This window comes from Notamacropus eugenii, chromosome 6, assembly GCF_028372415.1.
Source record: "Notamacropus eugenii isolate mMacEug1 chromosome 6, mMacEug1.pri_v2, whole genome shotgun sequence".
NCBI lineage: Eukaryota > Metazoa > Chordata > Mammalia > Diprotodontia > Macropodidae > Notamacropus > Notamacropus eugenii.
In genome coordinates, this window is record NC_092877.1 from 222325807 (window position 1) to 222331090 (window position 5284).

The following is a 5284-nucleotide window of genomic DNA, read 5'->3' on the forward strand; positions in this document are numbered from 1 at the left end:
AACATCACTTTATTGGACAAATTTTTTTAAATTAAAGGAATTTATTGTAGCCCTAGGCAAAGGCATGTTGAACCAATTTCAAACCGCCTGATGCTTTTACTATAGATTTTTTTTGCTATTGTTTATTTCATTTGTTTTCAGTGTTCTACAATCACTTCTATTTATCTTAGATGTTTTCCCCCCACCTCCTCCCTCCCTCCCTGAGATGGTGTGCAATCTTATATAGGTTCTACACATACATTCTTATTAAATACATTTTCACCTTAGTCACGTTGAATAGGAGAATCAAAATGAATGGGAGAAACCATAAAACAAAACAAAACATAATACAAAAGAAAATGATCTGCCTCATTCTGCAATCCAATTCCATAGTTCTTTCTCCGGATTTGAAAGGCATTTTGCCTCAAAAGTCCATTGAGAATTTTTTAGGTCCTTGCATTGCTATGAAGGACTAAGTCTACCAGAAAAATTCCTCACACACCGTGGTTTTTTGCTGTGTACAAAGTTCTCCTGGTTCTGCTCCTTTCACTCAGCATCATTTCATATAGGTCCTCCCAGGACTCTCTGAAGTCTTCCTGTTCATCATTTCTTATAGCGCAATAGGATTCCATTACATAATCTGTTCAGCCATTCCCCAATTGGTGGACATCCCCTTGATTTCCAGTTTTTGGCCACTACAAAGAGGGCTGCTATAAATATTTTTGTACATGTGGGACCCTTTCCCATTTTTAGGATCTCTTTGGGATACAGTCCTAGAAGCACTATTGCTGGGTCAAAGGGTATGCCCATTTTTGTAGTCCTTTAGGCATAGTTCCAAATTGGTATCCAGAATGGCTGAATCAGCTCACAGCTCCACCAACAATGAATTAGTGTTCCAACTCTCCCACATCTTCTCCAACATTTATCATCTTCCTGTTTTGTCATGTTAGCCAATCTGATAGGTGTGCTGTGATACCTCAGAGTTGTTTTGATTTACATCTCTGTAATCAATAGTGATTTAGAGCATTTTTTAATACGACTATAGATTTAATTTCTTCCTCTGAAAACTGCCTATTCATATCCTTTGACCATTTATCAATTGGGAAATGGCTTGTGTTCATGCAAATTATTGGACAAATCTTTATATTTTAGCCTATTGCGAATTTGAATTTTTATTCTGCCATTTTCCTTTCTGGCTATCTCTTCCAACTTTTTATTATCTGAAAATTCTCATAAGCATACCATCTATACTTTCGTCTAAGTCACTAAGGGGAGAAAGTATGGAATTGCACAAAATCAACAAAAAGTCTCTGGCCCAATCTGACATGCCATAACTCTGCATGGAGTAATTCTGACATCTCTCTATCACTCATTGTCATCATTCATTTTTACCCCAAGCCATGGTCTGATTCCTCTTTTTATCTTATTCTTGTCACCAACACAGTAGCATCAGCTTATTCTGATTTTATGTACTCAAATAGCATTCCTACAGAACCATCTCTTTTATTAATATTATTCATCCTTAGTTCCCTGTACTTGTATCCATTTTCTTAATGTGGCTCTAAAAATCTAAGCTATCATCATCAAAATAGTTTGACACTGATTAAGAAAAACAGAGAGGCTGATCTGTGGAACAGATTAAGTACACGATGTACACAAGCAAATGAATGACTGTAATAACCTAGTATTTGATAAACTCCCCCAAATCATAGTTTTTTCGAGGAAGAATTCACTATTTGATTAAAAAAAAAAACCTGAGAAAACTAGAAATAAGTCTGGCAGAAATGAGTTAAAAATCAACAACTTACTTTATACCAATATAAGCTCCAAATGGTGATATGACTTAGACATAAACATATTGGAAAAGCAGAGAACAAATTAACTTTCAGATCTATGTATAGTGGCACTATTTATAATCAAACAAAGTACAAGACATTTTGGAAAGTGAAATGGACAATCATGATTAAAATAAAAGTTGAATAAATAAAATATTTTGGCAACCTATTCCTCCTAACCATTGAGTCATGTCTGGAATATCAGTTCCTCATGATACTTTCTTTTAAAGAAAGGAATAAAGTGTTAAGACAGTCAAGAATTTCTTAGCTGTTCCACTTTGAGCAGAGAGAGTTCTAGGACACATCCAGATAGTCGATGTCCCCATCCCCCACCACCACGCTCCATTGGTATCACATCTCTGTACAAGGTTTATGGTCCTGTTTCTCCAACTCTTCATCCATCTTCTCCTTCTGCAAAGGTAGTCTATCGCATACCCCCTCCATAATATCATTTTTATTTTTCCATCCATTGATCCTTACTCATGCATTTGTCTCTCAGTTCCTCTTTCTGATAAACATGACCACCTTGGTATAATTCTATGATAAATTCACAATAAATCATACCAAGTTGCATTTTGGTAGCTTTTTTCTCCTGAACAGGCCAGACCACAGCACTTCACCTCAGCAAGGCAGTGATGAGTAGAAATAGGTAGCTGCTTTTTTGAAGATTTTTCACATTTCGGGAGACCATAGGGGTCAGGAAAAGTTTAGGTAATACGAAATGTTTACTCATGGCCAGCCTACCATATGATTACTCATTTATGTACCCATTTCTGCCAATTTGGGGTGTAATTAAAGCAATTTTCAAATATGTTATACACTCTAAAGATCTTGGTCTAAAGACAAAATCTGAAATGCAACTTCTGATGATGTGTTAATTAATTTTAATTTACTCCAGTACTTAAGATTTAGAGCCTCTTGGGTTCCACATGTAAATTTATGTAAAAACAATGTGAAAATTAGGAATGCATTGTACTTGCAGCTTTTTTAATAGGAGTGTATTCCTCAGTCTAGTAAAAGCAGACTGCTCATTGGCAGTTGTACATATGCAAAATAACCTTTCTCTAAAAGTCTGAGAGTTCTCCTTAGCAAATCATTCATAGAAGGAAAAGTTTCATGCTGACCCTCACTTTCAGATCTCAGGAGTGTGAAGAGAGCTGCACAGGATATCAATCTGGGGTACCCAGCACCTAGGGTGATGCTATACAATAGAAATTCTGTAATTAGCCTTGCGTGTCTGATTTTAAATGGAGTTGTTGAACCATCTCCTCGTTGAATATTTATTTAGAATTCTGTTCTTCCTGAAAGCCAGAGTGGTATAGGGGTTAGAGAGTTGGTCTCAAAGTTCAAAATCTATGTCTGACACGTACTGGATTTGTATTCCTGGGCAAATCATTTAATCTCTCCCTGGTACAGACAACTCTCTAAGATTACTAGTTGCAGAGAAGGTACTGACTTTCACTGGCAGGAATTTCCTCACCTGGGAATTCTATATACCACTGAACTCACAGTCCCTATTCCTTAGCCTTCCCTGGTAACTTCTTGACTGTGTTATTGAATTCTGGACATTATATTTTGGGAAGAACATTGACAAATTGGAGCAGATCTAGCAGCAGAAAAGCAGGATTGTGAAAGAACTGGAGACCACAGCAGTCAAGAATAGACTGAAGAAAGTCGGAATGTTTAGTTCAGAGAAGATTTAGGTGAAACATGATAATTGCACTGGGGCATCCCACAATCTCTTCAAACTCAACATATTCTAAAATAATCTGTCATCCCTAACCTCTATCTGATGGCACTATTTTTGCCAGTGGCTCCACCCATTTAATAAATAACCTATGTTTCAAACTTTGGTGTTATCTTTGCCTCTTCTCTTTCCATCATATTCCATAGTAAATAAATTACCAAGTTCTTTTCATTCTAGCTCAGTAGCATCTGTCACTTTGTCCCTGCCTCTCTAATCCCACTGCAATACCCTAGGACAACCCTTCTTTACCAATTACTTGGACTGTTCCAACAACCTCCTAACCACTTTCCCTAAATCCCTTTCTTTCTTTCTCCAATCCAAATAAATTTCAAATGCCTTAGCATTCAAGCCCACCATAATATTGTAACATCCTACCCTTTTAGCTTTAGTACATATTACTGCCCTTCATGCACTATGGTCAAATTAAATTATAAAGTTCCCCACGAACATATCTTTAACTTTCTGGTTACCATATCTTTGCTTATATCGGGGAGGGGAAACCTGTGGCCTCAAGGCCACATGTGGTCCTCCAGGTCCTCAAGTGTAGCCTTTTTGACTGAACCTAAACTTTACAGAACAAATCTGCTTAATAAAAGGATTTGTTCTGTAAAACGTGGACTCAGTTAAAAGGTTGTACCCAAGGACCTAGAAGTCCACAAGTGACCTCAAGGCAACACCCTTGTTCCTAGAATGCCTTTCTTCTTCTCCTTTCCCTATTTCATTCATGCCATCTTTTAAAGACCTCCTCTTATACCATCTCTGCAGACCCTATAATCAATTCTGACCTTTTCTGAATTGAACCTTTCACATGGCTTGGTTTCCCACCTCTCTAAATCACTTAACATGTATTGCTACAGTTTGCAATTATCTGTGCATGTATTAACTCCTAGAAGTTAATATGTTTCACCAGGGCAAAGATAGTATCTAATTTTAACTTTGTCTCATCTTGCACCTCACATAGTGCTTTGCATATAGCTGCTGGTTAACGAATATTTAAATTAGAATTCTCTATTCCTTTTTCAATTACTTTTTCACTTGCTCTCTGCTTACTATGACTCCATAAAAACCAGATTCTACGACTTGAACCTAAATCTCTTCGACTCATCCTTTTAAATAATTCTATTGTCCTTATCACTAATGTGAAAGATTGGTGAGAGATACATAATCACACTTATCCAGAATCCAGAGTGGATCTCAGAAGTCTGACGACATTTACCATAGCTATTTCCATGCCTTAGTCAGAGCTGTTGTAGCCCTTAGGTTTGCAGAAAAATAGGGCCAAACAGTTTCCAAGATTTAGATTTATAATATAAAAACAACCTGTGTTGGGTTTCTTTCAAGTGTCAACAAAAAACACATTCAGCAGAACGTTCTACCATTAAACATTAACACAACTTTTTTTTTTAAATGACATAGTTCAATCTCATCCCAATAAATGATTAATTGAAATTCTCTGTCCATAACCAATAAATTTTTCTAGAATTTTATGATTCATAATTTGTGCTGTGTCATAATAAGCCAAGTTTTGAAACTAGTATTCATGACGTTCAGGTATTTATTGTTTTTATTGCTTCTTAAGGAGGTGTTTTCTTTTATAAGATACCAAGTGACACGTGTTAACAAAGGTTTAAAAGTTTGAAGTAGTTACAGTAGGCACTTCTTTTGTTTCAACATACAGCAAGGACAGTATTTTTGAGACAGCTTCTGGAGACCACCACCAACC